This window comes from Bufo gargarizans, chromosome 6 (genome assembly GCF_014858855.1).
Source record: "Bufo gargarizans isolate SCDJY-AF-19 chromosome 6, ASM1485885v1, whole genome shotgun sequence".
Taxonomy (NCBI): Eukaryota; Metazoa; Chordata; class Amphibia; order Anura; family Bufonidae; genus Bufo; species Bufo gargarizans.
In genome coordinates this window covers 271,251,066-271,264,255 of record NC_058085.1, presented here as the reverse complement: position 1 = coordinate 271,264,255, position 13,190 = coordinate 271,251,066, and the positions used below count along the sequence as shown (strand labels likewise).

Sequence of the window (13,190 nt, the reverse complement as noted above, 5' to 3'; positions counted from 1 at the left end):
CCTTCTTGCTGTGGTCTAGAAAACCACTTGGGAGAAATCCTCTGAACTGTGGCACATGCTTCCATTGAAAACATGGGAGGCGGGTTTACCGCCAGCCACACGGATGGTGCCCGTGCATTGGGGACCGCAACGGAACGGGCGGCACACATTCGTATGCATGAGCCCTAACACACACAGATTTCAATGTGGACTTTGGAGTGGATATTAATGCAGATTTATATGCTGAAAAATACTGTGTGAAATGACCTTAAAGTCGTTGTACCATATACTACTTTTCACTCTGAAGTGGCGACCATCATTTCTGCTCAGCGTGAATAGACTTTCATCAGTGAACAGCACTGAGGCCCACTGCTCCCTGGCCCATGCAAGACGGTGACGCCTGTGCCTGGTGGGGTGGCCAGGTACCCTTGCAGGTCGTCTAGCACGCAGACCACGCTGATGTAAACGGTTTCGGACGGTCTGACATTACACTTGGGTGCCTCTCACCTCCCTTACATGTGCCTGGAGTTGTGTGGCATTCATCATCCGTTCTGCAGGGCATTATTCACAATTAAGCGGTCAACAGTGTGCGGACCGAAATGGGGAAAAAAAATGCATTCATAAAAAAAAAAACTCCATGCAAAAACTGCATTAAAAGCATCACGTTTCACAACCCCAAAATCTAGATATTGCTGAGTGCTATAAAATAAAACTGCTTGACACAAAGAAAATTGCCACTAAGGGCTCATGCACGCGAACGTATTTTTTGTCTCTTCTGTTTTTTTTTGCGGCCCATATGCGGAACCATTTATTTCAATGGGGCCGCAAAAAATGAAAAAAGGGTGCATTCCGTATCCATACGGTATGTCCGCAAGTCAGTTCCGTAAGACAAATAGAACATGTCCTACCCTTGTCCATGTTGTGGATAAGGACAGGCATTGTTACAATGGATCAGCAAAAAATTCCTTCTTTGTGGACTGCAAAATACATACGGTCGTGTGCAGGAGCCCTAAAAGAAATGCCGGTTTATCCTGCGTTTAATTCCCATGGACTTCCATGCAACATCAGTTCCTGGAGTTTTTTTTGTTTTTTTGAACAGGAGCAAAAAACCAAACCTTGTTTGAACCCAACCATACAGTACACCACACAGCAGGAGGCAAAGACAAAGGCAGTATCCAGACATTACCTTGTGATAGAAATGCATGTCAAGAAATTAGATCATTGAAGAAAAAACAATCAATGAGGCGGCATCGGATCAGAGGTGGTGCACGTTTTCACGTTTTTATACCTTCCCTTGAAATAGCAAAAACATTAGGAGGAGTGGGAACACAAAGAGATAGCGGAGCCCTGGCAATCATCACAGAGCGGCCACGTGAGGGACACAATCCAGTCCTCAAATGTTTAGAGCAGATAACTGGCACCATAAATACTTGTACTGCCGACAAAGGGCTAATTCCCTGTGAAAACCACGAAGGACAACTGCAGGGCAGTCATTGTCTAGTGACCCCACTAGAAGAAGGGTTTTATCATGGTTTTGTCATTCTTGTGCTCCCCCTCCTAGTAACGTACAGATTTCATTATGTTAGTTTCAGCACCCCGAAATCCTGCATTGGAGGGTCTATAATGTTAGGGCTCATGCCACGTTTTTTTTTTAAGGAAGTTTTTTTTTTTTTTTTACTGTCCGATCAAAAACATCCCATGTGAATACACCCTTAGGCCTCGTTCGCACTTGAGTGTATGGTTCCATGAAAAACCACTGTTCTATCAGTCGTTTTTCATGGACCATTGGTAGGAGATGCACTAGAAATGAATTTGCGGTACAGGACGTAGGGTACATGGAAAGGCGACGTCCGTTTCGCACATCTGCGGATGCCATCAGATGATTTATACCTGGGTATGCATGTGTCATGCCATTTCACAGTCAGTGTTTGATCAATGTTTTCCAACAGTGAGCCAAAACAGGAGTGACGGCTACACAGAAATAGGTCCCTTTCAGACGAGCGAGTTCCAGACTCTCAGCGTGAGTATAAGACCGCTCCCATCCTGACCTCCCAGCACTGACGGGGTCGCATAGCATTCTATTGATTTTATGATGCGATGTAACCCTTAGGCCCCTTTCAGACAAGTGTGTCCGGATTAGGTACGGATGCGTTGCGGATGCGTTCAGTGAAAACGTTGTGATTTTTCAAGTAAGTCCATTCAGTTTTGTTTGCGATCGCGTTCAGTTTTTATCGCGCGGGTGCAATGCAATTTACTGTTTACAAACATCTCTTAGGCCTCTTGCACACGACCGTATGGCTTTTTCAGTATTTTCCGGTCCGCAAAAAACGAATCCACAAAAAAATACGGATGACGTCCGTGTGCATTCAGTTTTTTGCGGAACGGAACAGCTGTCCCCTGATAGAACAGTACTATCCTTGTCTGTTATGCGGACAATAATAGGACATGTTCTATCTTTGAACAGAAATACGTTTTTTGTGTGGATCCATTGAAATGAATAGTTCCGTATACGGAACGCAAAAAATGGAATGTAAACAGAAAAAAGACATTTGTGTGCAAGAGGCCTTCGCAACCATCCGTGAAAAATGCATTGCATCCGCACTTGCTTGCGGATGCGATGTTCACTCAGCCCGTGCTGCGATTTTCACGTAACGCACAAGTGATGCGTAAAAACCAATGCTCATGTACACAGACCCATTGAAATAAATGGGTCCGGATTCCGTGCGGGTGCAGTGCGTTCGCATCACGCATTGCACCTGTGCGGAATACTCGCTCGTGTGAAAGGGGCCTTACAGTTCTGCAATGTATTGGATAACACTGACAGCATTATGTCACTGTTATCTAATACATTCCAGAACTGTAAGTGTTACATAGCATCATAAATCAATATAATGCTATGTGACCCCGTCAGTGCTGGGAGGTCAGGACGGGAGCTGCTGCATACTCGCGCTGCGAGTGCGGAGTGTTCTGAAAGGGGCCATAAGGTATAATTGAAAGATTTTGACCTGTACTTTTTTGTCTCGCAATCATCGGGGCTAATGCCTGCGATTGGCAATAACCCTGATCCCAGACATTTAACTATGGCATCTGAGGCAGCTTTTGCTCCAGGGGCCTGAATGTCTTGTTAATAGCATGGGTCTCTCTCTGAAGGAGTCTATGCTATTACAGATGTAGTTCTTATAGATGCCTGCAGGTGGCAGGGCCCCATAAAAAAATAGATAATCTGCCATACGCTGTAATGAGAATTCATTGCAGTGTAAGGGTATGTTCTCATCTGATCTGGAACAAATGCTGGCTGTCTACCAGACATAAACAGTTTCAAATTTTTTTTGTCTAACCGAACTCTGGCATTTATCCTGGAATGTGGCCAGATCACTGCCGGACCCCTTTATAGTCAAGTGTAGAATCCGCCAGTGCTAGATCTGTCTAAATCCTGCTGGCTGCTCTCTACTGGAACAGCCTGCTAGATCCATGCATATTCACGCCCCCTGAGGGGGGCTTAAAGGGGTTGTCCCATCTCAGACAATAGAGGCATATCGTTAGGATATGCCCCCATTGTCTGATAGGTGCGGGTCCCACCGCTGGGACCTGCACCTACAATGAGAATGGAGCAGGGAAATGAATGCGCAGTCGTCCTCCATTTATTTCTATGGGGCCGCCGAAAATAGGCGAGCGGTGGCTCGGCTATTTTCGTCTGCCCCATAGAAATGAATGTGAGCAGGGGCCTTGCGTGCGCTCCCATTCACTTCTATGGGAGCAGCGCTTGGTGGTGGACGGACCTCCGGAAATCCAGGGTCCTCCAGACACAGCCCTCACTGCTCCATACTCGTTGTGGACCCGTACGTATCAGACAATAGGGGCATATCCTAGCGATATGCCCCCATTGTCTGATAGGTGCGGGTCCCACTGCTCGGACCTGTACCTACAATGAGAATGGAGCAGGGAAATGAACGGAGGGGGCACTGTGCATGCGCAGCCGTCCTCAATTAATTTCTATGGGGCCGCCGAAAATAGCCGAGCAGTGGCTCGGCTATTTCCATCTGCCCCATAGAAATGAATGCAAGCAGGGGCTGCGCGTGCGCGGTGCGCTCCCATTCACTTCTATGGGAGCAGCGCTTGGTGGTGGACGGACCCTGGGAAATCCGGGGTCCTCCAGCCACAGGCCTCGCCGCTCCATACTCCTAGCGATATGCCCCTATTGTCTGAGATTGGAATATCCCTTTTAAAAAAGTTTCAAAAATAACTTTCCTGACAAAAAATAAGGATCATATGCATATTAAATGATGAGCGTATTTATCCTGTACAGTGAACTGCATAATGGAAAAAAGTCAAAATGGCTGATTTGCAAAAAATTTAATAAAAATTTATCAAAAAATCATACATATTCCAAAATAGTATCAATAAAATCTACAGATCGTCCACCAAAAAAATGAGCCCTCATGCAGCTCCGTAGATGCAGACAGTATATATTGATAGTATAGGTCATCAATATCTGATCGGTGGGGTCCGGCACCCAAACATCACCTGTTTGAAGAGGATGCGGTGCTCCCTGTGAGTGCTGCTTCCTCTTCATTACACTGCCCGTCGCCTCTACAGCGCATTCACCTGAATGAAGCGAGTGCTTGTAATTACACTGCGTCGCCGCTGCAAGGGAGACGACGCGCAGATTAACGAAGAATAAGCAACGCTTCTCTTCAAACAGCTGATGTGTGGGTGTGCCGAGTGTCGGACCCCCGACAATCAGATATTGATGGCTTAGGGCTCATGCACACGACCGTTGTTTTGCGGTCTGCAAACTACGGATCCGCAAAACACATTTTGCAGAACGGCTGGCCCATAATAGAACAGTCCTATCCTTCTCCGTAATGCTGACAATGATGGGACGTGTTCTTTTTTTTGTGAAACGGACATGCGGACACGGAATGCACACAGAGTCAATTCAGTTTTTTTCTGCGGAGCCAATTGAAGTGAATGGTTGTTCATACAGATCGTAAAAAAAAAAAACAGAACGGACACCTTCAAAAAATACATTGGTGTGCTTGAGCCCTTATCCTTAAGATAGGTCAGTATATACAGCCTGCACAAGAAGAGCAAGAACTCTGCTCACAAGAGCTTGCACTCTACGAGGAGATGGGAGTGACACTAGAGGTAACAAGCGCTGGTTTTGAACAATGCTGCAGCCCATCTTAACAATAATGATCTAAAAACCTGCACGTTTTAGGATTGTGCCTGCAAAGGTCCAAAGTCTAAAGCGAATGCACTAGTGCGTTAGTAGAATTCGTGCGCAGTCGAGAGTCCAGAAAGCAGCCATCAGGAATCCTGCCTGTATTCTAATGAAGGGGCTGTGCCGGGTGCTCTGGGAGGGCTGACTCCCTGGAATCCCAGTATGGCTTGGCTTGTGTGTCAGGCTGTCTGTGTTTAAATGAACGAATGCCTGGGACTACACCGAGCTGAGACCCTGCTAGGGATCCTATTACAACCTCTGGATTTGCAAAGGCTCTCCTCCTGAGAAGGATAAAGTAAGTGGCCTGGCTCGCTGCTGTGTCTAAGTGGCAGGGACTGTTTGCTTCATGTGTTTGTTCTCTGGTTGGTTCCTATTTCTGCTGGAGAAACCAGGATCTGGTCATTTGCTGCGTTACATATGCTGCAGATAGAACCCACATGTGCTCTCCATTGTGCTTTGAGATCATTCATTGCTGCATGGACTCGCCTGTGGTAGTCGCTCTGTGAACGGAGACGTAGATGGAACTGATGGAGTCATTTACGTTACTTTGCACACATCTGTATTTTCCATTCATGTGTGGGTCTGACTATGTATGTGCTCTTTATAAAGAGGTGGTGGGGGCAACTTCAGCTGTAAATCTGGTTAGAGTTGATCTGTAGGACATGAGGCAGAACCAGCGCATGGGTCAGCGTGTCCAACATCATGGGGCAGTGGTGGGAAACGACATACGTGTGACAGCAAAGTGTTTGGCTATGGATGATGGCAGGGAGTTGGGACTTGACACATTTTTTAACAAAAAAGAATTGGTCTAAAAATCTATTTTTTGTGTGTCATGTATAATGTTGTTGCGTCCTACAGAAAGCTAAACAGTTTTTGTCCACCTATGCAACGGCCGATAGTAGTGCCCTCACTGATTTATCGTCTGAACTCAGCAAATAGCGCAAATCCCCAGGGATCTATTGGAAAGTTGCCTAAAAATCCATGAAGTTTGTTTTCACAAGTTTCCTCTTCTTCTTTTTTTTTTTTTCTTTTTTTTTTTTATGTAGCCGCCTGACAGGTAGTCACTTTTGTGCTGGCATTGGGCAATAAGCAGCCATCAAAAACAATGCACCTTTTGTTTGAACAGCGACATTTAACGCCCTAAAGGACAATTATGGAAATTGTATGTGTTGGAAAGTAGACAGACCTCTTCCAACGTTTAGAAGGTTGGGATTGACTTGGAATGAAATAGCAGAGCTGCATTCTCACTGAGCATGAGGGGATCTTTAACGACTGGAGCTGCAGAGGGACTTGCACTTTTTTTTTTGCCTGGAAAAATATTCCAAGTTTAGAATCTTTTCCATAAAAAGTCCTACCGATCTCAAAACCTTATTAGGCTGAGAGCTGGGAGCGCAACGCTGTAACCCAAGAACATGTTTAAAGGAATGACGTTTGGAGGATTGCAACTTAAGGACCAGACATTGTGCTGCTTTACTAATGTAGGAAGGATTAAAGGGGAACTCTATTGTCATTTTTAGATTTTCTAATAAATGAATTTTAGCTGTGTTGTACTAGGGAGGACATGGTCAACATCGGTGCTCCGAAACTTGAGGAGGTCTTGTGCATTCAGTCAGAGGGCTGGTGCTGTACTTTAGATGCTCCACCAACACTTCTGCCAGTCCCAGGAAAAAGTCTGCTTAGAACACAATGCTTCGTCTTGGTTATACAGGGGGACATGGGGCAGATGAATGGGCTGGGGACTAGGACAACTGTCCCAACAGAGGAGAAAAAGGGAACTTCGTGCGGCACTTCCAACGGACAGAAGGGCTCCAAGGAAGTATAAGAAGAGGACTTTATTAGTGCAGAAGACTATGCGTCTCAGGATCACACTGATCCCTTCGTCCCTTCTCTCTGAAGCGCCATTGGGGATTAGGATGGGAGGGAAAAACCAGGGCTGCATGAAAAACCTAGAATATAGAACATTCTGCGATTCTCGCGCAACACAGAAACGATGCGTGAAAAACAGACCCATTGAAATTAATGGTCAGGACTTAGTGCGGGTGCTATGTGTTCACTTCACGCATTGCACCCGCACGGAAAACTCGCTTGTGTGAAAGGGGCCTTAGGCCTCATGCACACGCCCGTTCCGTGCGTTGGGGCCCGCAATTTGCTGTCCCCAATGCACGGGCACGGCTGCCGCAGATGGATCCAGTCCTATTTAACTTGAATGGGTTCCGTGATGCGTCCACACTGCAAAAAATAGAACAAGCACTTCATTGTGCTCCTGTGGGGTTCTGTGCCTCCGCACCTCACCTTCCAGATCGCAGATCTATTCAAGTGAACACGGCCGGGGCCTGTATATTGCGGGGGCTGTTTTCATGAGGCCTTATAGAGCAGAAGGAGCTGAAAAGATTGCTTTACAGTTTCAGTGTAACCTGTATTTTATTTGTCTCTGTCCTTACGCTGGGTTCACACCTGAGCGTACTTGTATGCGCGATTTTATCAGGGTTTTTACATTCGCGGCTCCGGAAACAAGCAAGCACCCATTGTGGCGCGTTCCCGGAAGTCTATGTGCGGGAACGCGTGACAATACGCCCCAAAGAAGCTCCTGTACTTCTTGGGGCGTCGGGCGTTTTACAGCACGATCGTACGTGCTGTAAAACGCTCAGGTGAGAACCATGCCGATAGGGAAGCATTGGTTTTTGCTTGTTGAGCGTTTTACAGCGCGTAGGAACGCCATGTGGGCAGTGCTACTAGATGTCAGTCACTGATTAGGACCACCCACATGACTCCCAAGCATAGAAAGAGCAGAGATTTAAATGAATACATTACACATTTTATTGTATACTTTTATGGGAATAGATTCATCAGTCTGCTCCGCTCCTCCTGCTCTATAACATGTTGCCTGCTAAGGTTGCCTTTAAATGGCATCTACTGTTAGATCCCTGGCAGCCCTCAGCTTTGTTGCTGTCGGGCTGGCATACAGTTGACCTTTCTTGAAGCCTCCTCAGATGTATGCTAGCACCCTCCTACCTGCTGAGCTGCCTTGTCTCATCTTCTAAAGCCACTTCCAGACCATGAGCACGTTAGTCCTGCTCACATTAATGACCGCAGAGCATCTGGTGTTTGAGTAATAGGGAGTTAACATGATTTCCATGGTATGAATGGCAGATCAGCGAGTACGGCGGGTCATCTAGTGAGTTCAGTTCTTGTAATGTGGTTTATGAAATCCATGTTCTGCATGTTTGTTTTCTTTCCATCACAAGATTGTCATGCGTCTGAGATATTTCATAGACAGCGGTTGACTCGCAGTTTGCAAGTACAAGTCTTCAGAGCTAAATGCTGGGGGAAAGTCAGCGTCTTTTCATCATTATTATTTATTTAAAAGTGCCATTAATTCAGTGTCGCTGTACATCAAGAGGGGGTTACACGTACATAATATAAAAATACAGAGGGGGAGAGGACCCTGACCGCAAGAGCTTACAATCCACTACATGGGGTTGTCTGGGTTTTTGACACTGATGACTCTATCCTCAGGATTGGACTCTCTGTGGGAATGGAGAAGATGAGAAGACATGAGAGGAGGGTGAGGTGTGGCTAATGAGCAGCAGCACTTGTATGCAGTCTCCATTACCACAGTCTGTCCTGTCCGTCTAACCTCTACTTTATGTCCCTTCATGAACTAACTTCTCCAGAGATTCATCTAAAGTTCTTATCTGTATTCAGGATCATAATCCTTGGCAAGTAGAGCAGAGCGGGGGATGAGGCAGCTCTTTACCTCAGTGTTGTAAAGTAACTTGTACTCATGTGTGATCAGGACAGGTTTTGTGTGAACTAATGGGACAGTGGCCTTTTTGTTTCCCCTGATTGCTCCCTAGACAAAACGAGCCGTTATAAATAATGAAAGGTATTTGAGAATATATTTATAATAAAGTAATGTTTAAAGGGGTTGGCCACTATAAAAGTACTTTCCACTATATAGTGGGAGGTAGGGTAAAAAAGAGTTTCCTAATATACTTTATTACATAAAATCCGAATAGTAATGTTTTTATAATAAGCCCCGCCCCCTCAGCCCCGCTCTGCGTGCAGACAGTTCGTCCATGGCTGCACGCGACATGGAGGAGCTTTAGAGAAAGCTCATCCATGGCTTTATTCTAACTGCACATGCGCTGCTTTTCCTACTAAGAGCCCCTGCCACGCTTCCTGCTCTGACTCTGATCCCCAACGCGCTCTTACTGTTCTTCCCGCTCTGAACTCTGACAGAATAAGCCGGTTGTAGAGACAGAGTCGGAGCAGGGAGCGTGGCAGGGGCAGACTGGGCATAAGCTGCTCTTATTAGGAAATAATAAGCCATGGACGAGCTTTTTCTAAAGCTCCACCATGTCGCGTGCAGCCATGGAGGAACTGGCTGCACGCAGAGCGGGGCTTGGGGGGCGGGGCTAATTATAAAAACATTACTATTCAGATTTTATTTTTATAAAGTATATTAGGAAACTCTTTTTTTTTTTTTTTTTTACCCTACCTCCTACTATATAGTGGAAAGTATTTATATAGTAGCTAACCCCTTTAAGTATTTTCTTTTTCTAAATTCCCGGAGAACCTCTTTAAGGAGAGTTCACATCACCGTTATTTTTCCGTTCTTATAGAAAAGAATGAAAACGGATCTTGTAAAAAAAAATTAAAAATCCCGTGCATCCGTTTGAGCCATTTCTATCTGGGATCCATTTTTTTTTAGACGGAAAGAAAAGTATTGCATGCAGGACTAAAGAAACGGAAAGAAATAGCTCAAATGGATGTCAAATGAGCAAAACTGATGCACAAGATCTGTTTTTTTAAAGGATCAGTTAAAGAAATATATATATTCTGTTCTTCTGATGGATCAGAAGAACGAAGAAAAAAAAAAATGGTGATATAAACTCTCCCTAACCAAGCACAGCGCCATCCATTGCATAGTGTCTGTGCTTGGTATCGCAGCTCACGCCCATTTACTTGAATGGGACTGAGCCGCACCTTGGCCATGTGACCGATGAACGTGACTTAACCAGCCTAGAAAGAGACTGTTGCGCTCAGCGGCCCCTTTAAATAGCTGATTGTTGGCGGTGCCAGGAGTTGGGCCTCCACCAATCAGATACTGGTGACCTGTCCTGAGGATAGGTCATCAGTATATATCAGACAGCCCAATTAAAGAAGACCCGTCACCTCTCCTGACATACCTGTTCTAGTAAATACTTGTATACCCCATGAAATTGCCCCTGACTATTTATAAATTGATTGAAAACTGACCATTACCGACTTAATAAGGTGTGTCCTTACACAGTCTGACCCTGTCAGCAGTGAGGTTCATTTGGGTGTAACTGGAGGACGTGACTTTCAGAAGCTCTTCTCACAAACAAGGAGGCACGCTGTCACACCTAGAGAAGCTTTTATGGAAGTTAACATTTTTCATTTTATTGGTGGCGTTTTACGAATTCAGCAGCAGAACGCAGGCCTTTTCCAGTTTCCGCAGGTGGCAGTCTCCTCGTGGTTTTACCTAGCTCTGATACTTTCAGTTCCTGTCTAGATTCATTGGGGCACCATTTACAATAAATACTATATATGTAAATGATAATAGATGAATAGGGCAGGTGATCGGGATGTGGCACCTTCTCGACCTTAGTTCAGATAACACTGGTCGTAGAGGAAGCCCAAAAAAGGTAACTGCTAAAGAATGTGTGTATCACATGGGCCAAGCACCCACCAATAAAGATAAGATTGCAGTTGCAGTCCTTAAAGAAGACCTATCACTTCTCCAGACATGTCTGTTTTAGTAACTACTGACACCCCCTATGTAATAACAATCCTGGAGCATCTATTCTTATGCCTCTATGTTGTGCCATTCCTTTATTATTCCTACTAGAAGTTATGACTGAATTGCTAGCAGTCTCCAATGAAGGCCCAGATGGGTGTTACCAGTTGTGTGTGGGGGGGTGTCCATGCACAGTTTAACATTATCCAACATTATCCAATCAATGTTGCCAGTGTCAGACTGTGCAGGGACACCCCCCCCCCCCCAAGGGGTCACACCCACTGCAAACTGCTAGGAGATGCTCCAGAATTCTTATTACATGGAGATGCAAAAAGTTACTAAAACAGACATGTCAAGAGAGGGGTCAGCTCCTCTTTAAGACGCCCATAGACATCTGAAAGGTTTTGGACAAATGTTTGTTCGGCCAGCTGCTGTTCCTTCTACTGGTGACTTATTCCCTTTAAAGAGCACCTGTCACCATGTACCTGAGTAATGAACCCAATAAACTTAGGGGGTCATTTATCAAACTGGTGTAAAGTAGAACTGGCTTTGTTGTCCATAGCAACCAATCAGTTTGCACCTTTTATTTTGGACAGCTCCTTTGGAAAATGAAAGGAGGAATCTGATTGGTTGCTATGGGCAACTAAGCCAGTTCTACTTAATACCAGTTTGATAAATGACCCCCTTACAGTTTCATCATGGTGTTCTGATTAAAACATTGTCCCCCTGGAGATCACTGCCTCCATTGCTGAGAAATTAAAAGGGTCTTCCAAGATTGTTTAACTATCAGTATCTAATCAGTGGGGGTCCAACACCTGGGACTCCCAACGTTGTTTGAGCAGGAGCTCCACGGCCTTCTCACAGCTTTCCCTAGGCCAGTGACCTCACATTCATTAGTCACATGGCCTAGGTGCAGGTCAGCCCCATATAAGTAAATGGGTGTCATGGTCATATTGGTGTTTTGACCGGCACATGGTTGCTGTGCAGACTGGTTGCCAGGGGCAATGTGTAGTTTGTGGTTTGCACATGCACTTCCCATTTAAGGTGTGCTTACCTGCCAATTCCATATGCTGTATATGGTCTCCTTTCTTTGCAGCTTGGCCGGTGGAGACTCCTGTTCATCCGTGTTTTTGGGGAACAGGTCATCTTTACGCTGCTCCTAGTCAAGGGATTTCCTGAGGGTTAGTAGGGCCCCGAGGTTCCGGAGTATGAGCCCACCTACCATCTGGGTTGGCTCATACGGTTAGGAGTCAGGGCAAGAATTAGGGACGCTGTAGGAGGTGACCTGCTCCCTTATTCCTCCTCCTGGCCTTGTTGCCTCATCATTGTATGGTGGGGAGATTCCCCCACTCCCCATTATGACATTGGGGCTGAGCTGCGATACCAAACACTGCCACTGTACAATGTGTGGCGCTGTGAGAGGGCAGCGGCGTTACTATGAACGCTAGTGCCTTCTCAAACAGCAGATCGTCAGAGGATAGGTCATCAGTTTAAAAATCTTTGTATTATGCAAATCAGTGCAATGAGGGCCTCACCATTGCAGTTCGTCATGCAAACAGCTCCCTTCCTTATCTCAGCTCTGCCCCCCAGCTCTGAGTGACAGGGCCAGGCAATGGCGATGTAATCTTTCCTGACACTGTTCCTTATCCATGTACTGGCGCATCAGAAATCAGTGCATGTGCAGAACAGCCCTGATCCTTGCGCGGGCTGAAGTCTGTTATGCATCCCTAGCAAGCATCAGGGCTGTACTGCTGATGCTAGAAAGCAGGGCCATGTGAGGTTACACTGCCTGGCCTTGTCACTCGGCGCTGGGGGGTCGGAGCTAACCGCGATAGGGAAGGGAGCTTTTGGTGCAGCAAGGTGCAACATTGATGCCCTCATTGCACCAAAAAAAGCTTTTTCGCATAATAGAAGAGATGTAATTTCTCAGCAGCAGGTGGACAACAGCGTTTGAATCAGGAGACTGTGATGGAGTTACTAGTTTATTTCTTTCATTACTCATGTACATGGTGACAGATTCCCTGATTATTTTGTTCCTGCAGGGGCATCCGATATGTCTGGGCTCTAACAGACCTTTACACGGACGAGAGTTACCGAAATGAGCTCATAACGTGTCAGCGGCTGCAGTTGATGTCTGTATGACGTCATGTATTTCTAAGTGCTTGGTGCGCGCACAAGTCATTTGATACAGGACACATGCCTCGGTAGCGACATTTCAGAAGG

At 45.9% G+C, this 13,190-nt stretch overlaps 1 protein-coding gene across 25 annotated transcripts in view; it reads left to right on the top strand.

Moving 5' to 3' along the window:
* Nucleotides 1–13,190, top strand: part of SORBS1 (sorbin and SH3 domain containing 1) — a 336,387-nt gene that overhangs the window by 144,344 nt on the left and 178,853 nt on the right. For 5 of the 25 annotated variants that reach the window (XM_044298965.1, XM_044298980.1, XM_044298978.1 and 2 more), the window contains exon 1: nucleotides 5,350–5,498. The exons of the other annotated variants lie outside the window; for them this stretch is intronic. The gene's annotated coding sequence lies outside the window, so the exon portion shown is untranslated. Of the gene's footprint in view, nucleotides 1–5,349; nucleotides 5,499–13,190 lie in introns of those variants that run through there. 25 annotated transcript variants of the gene reach the window in all.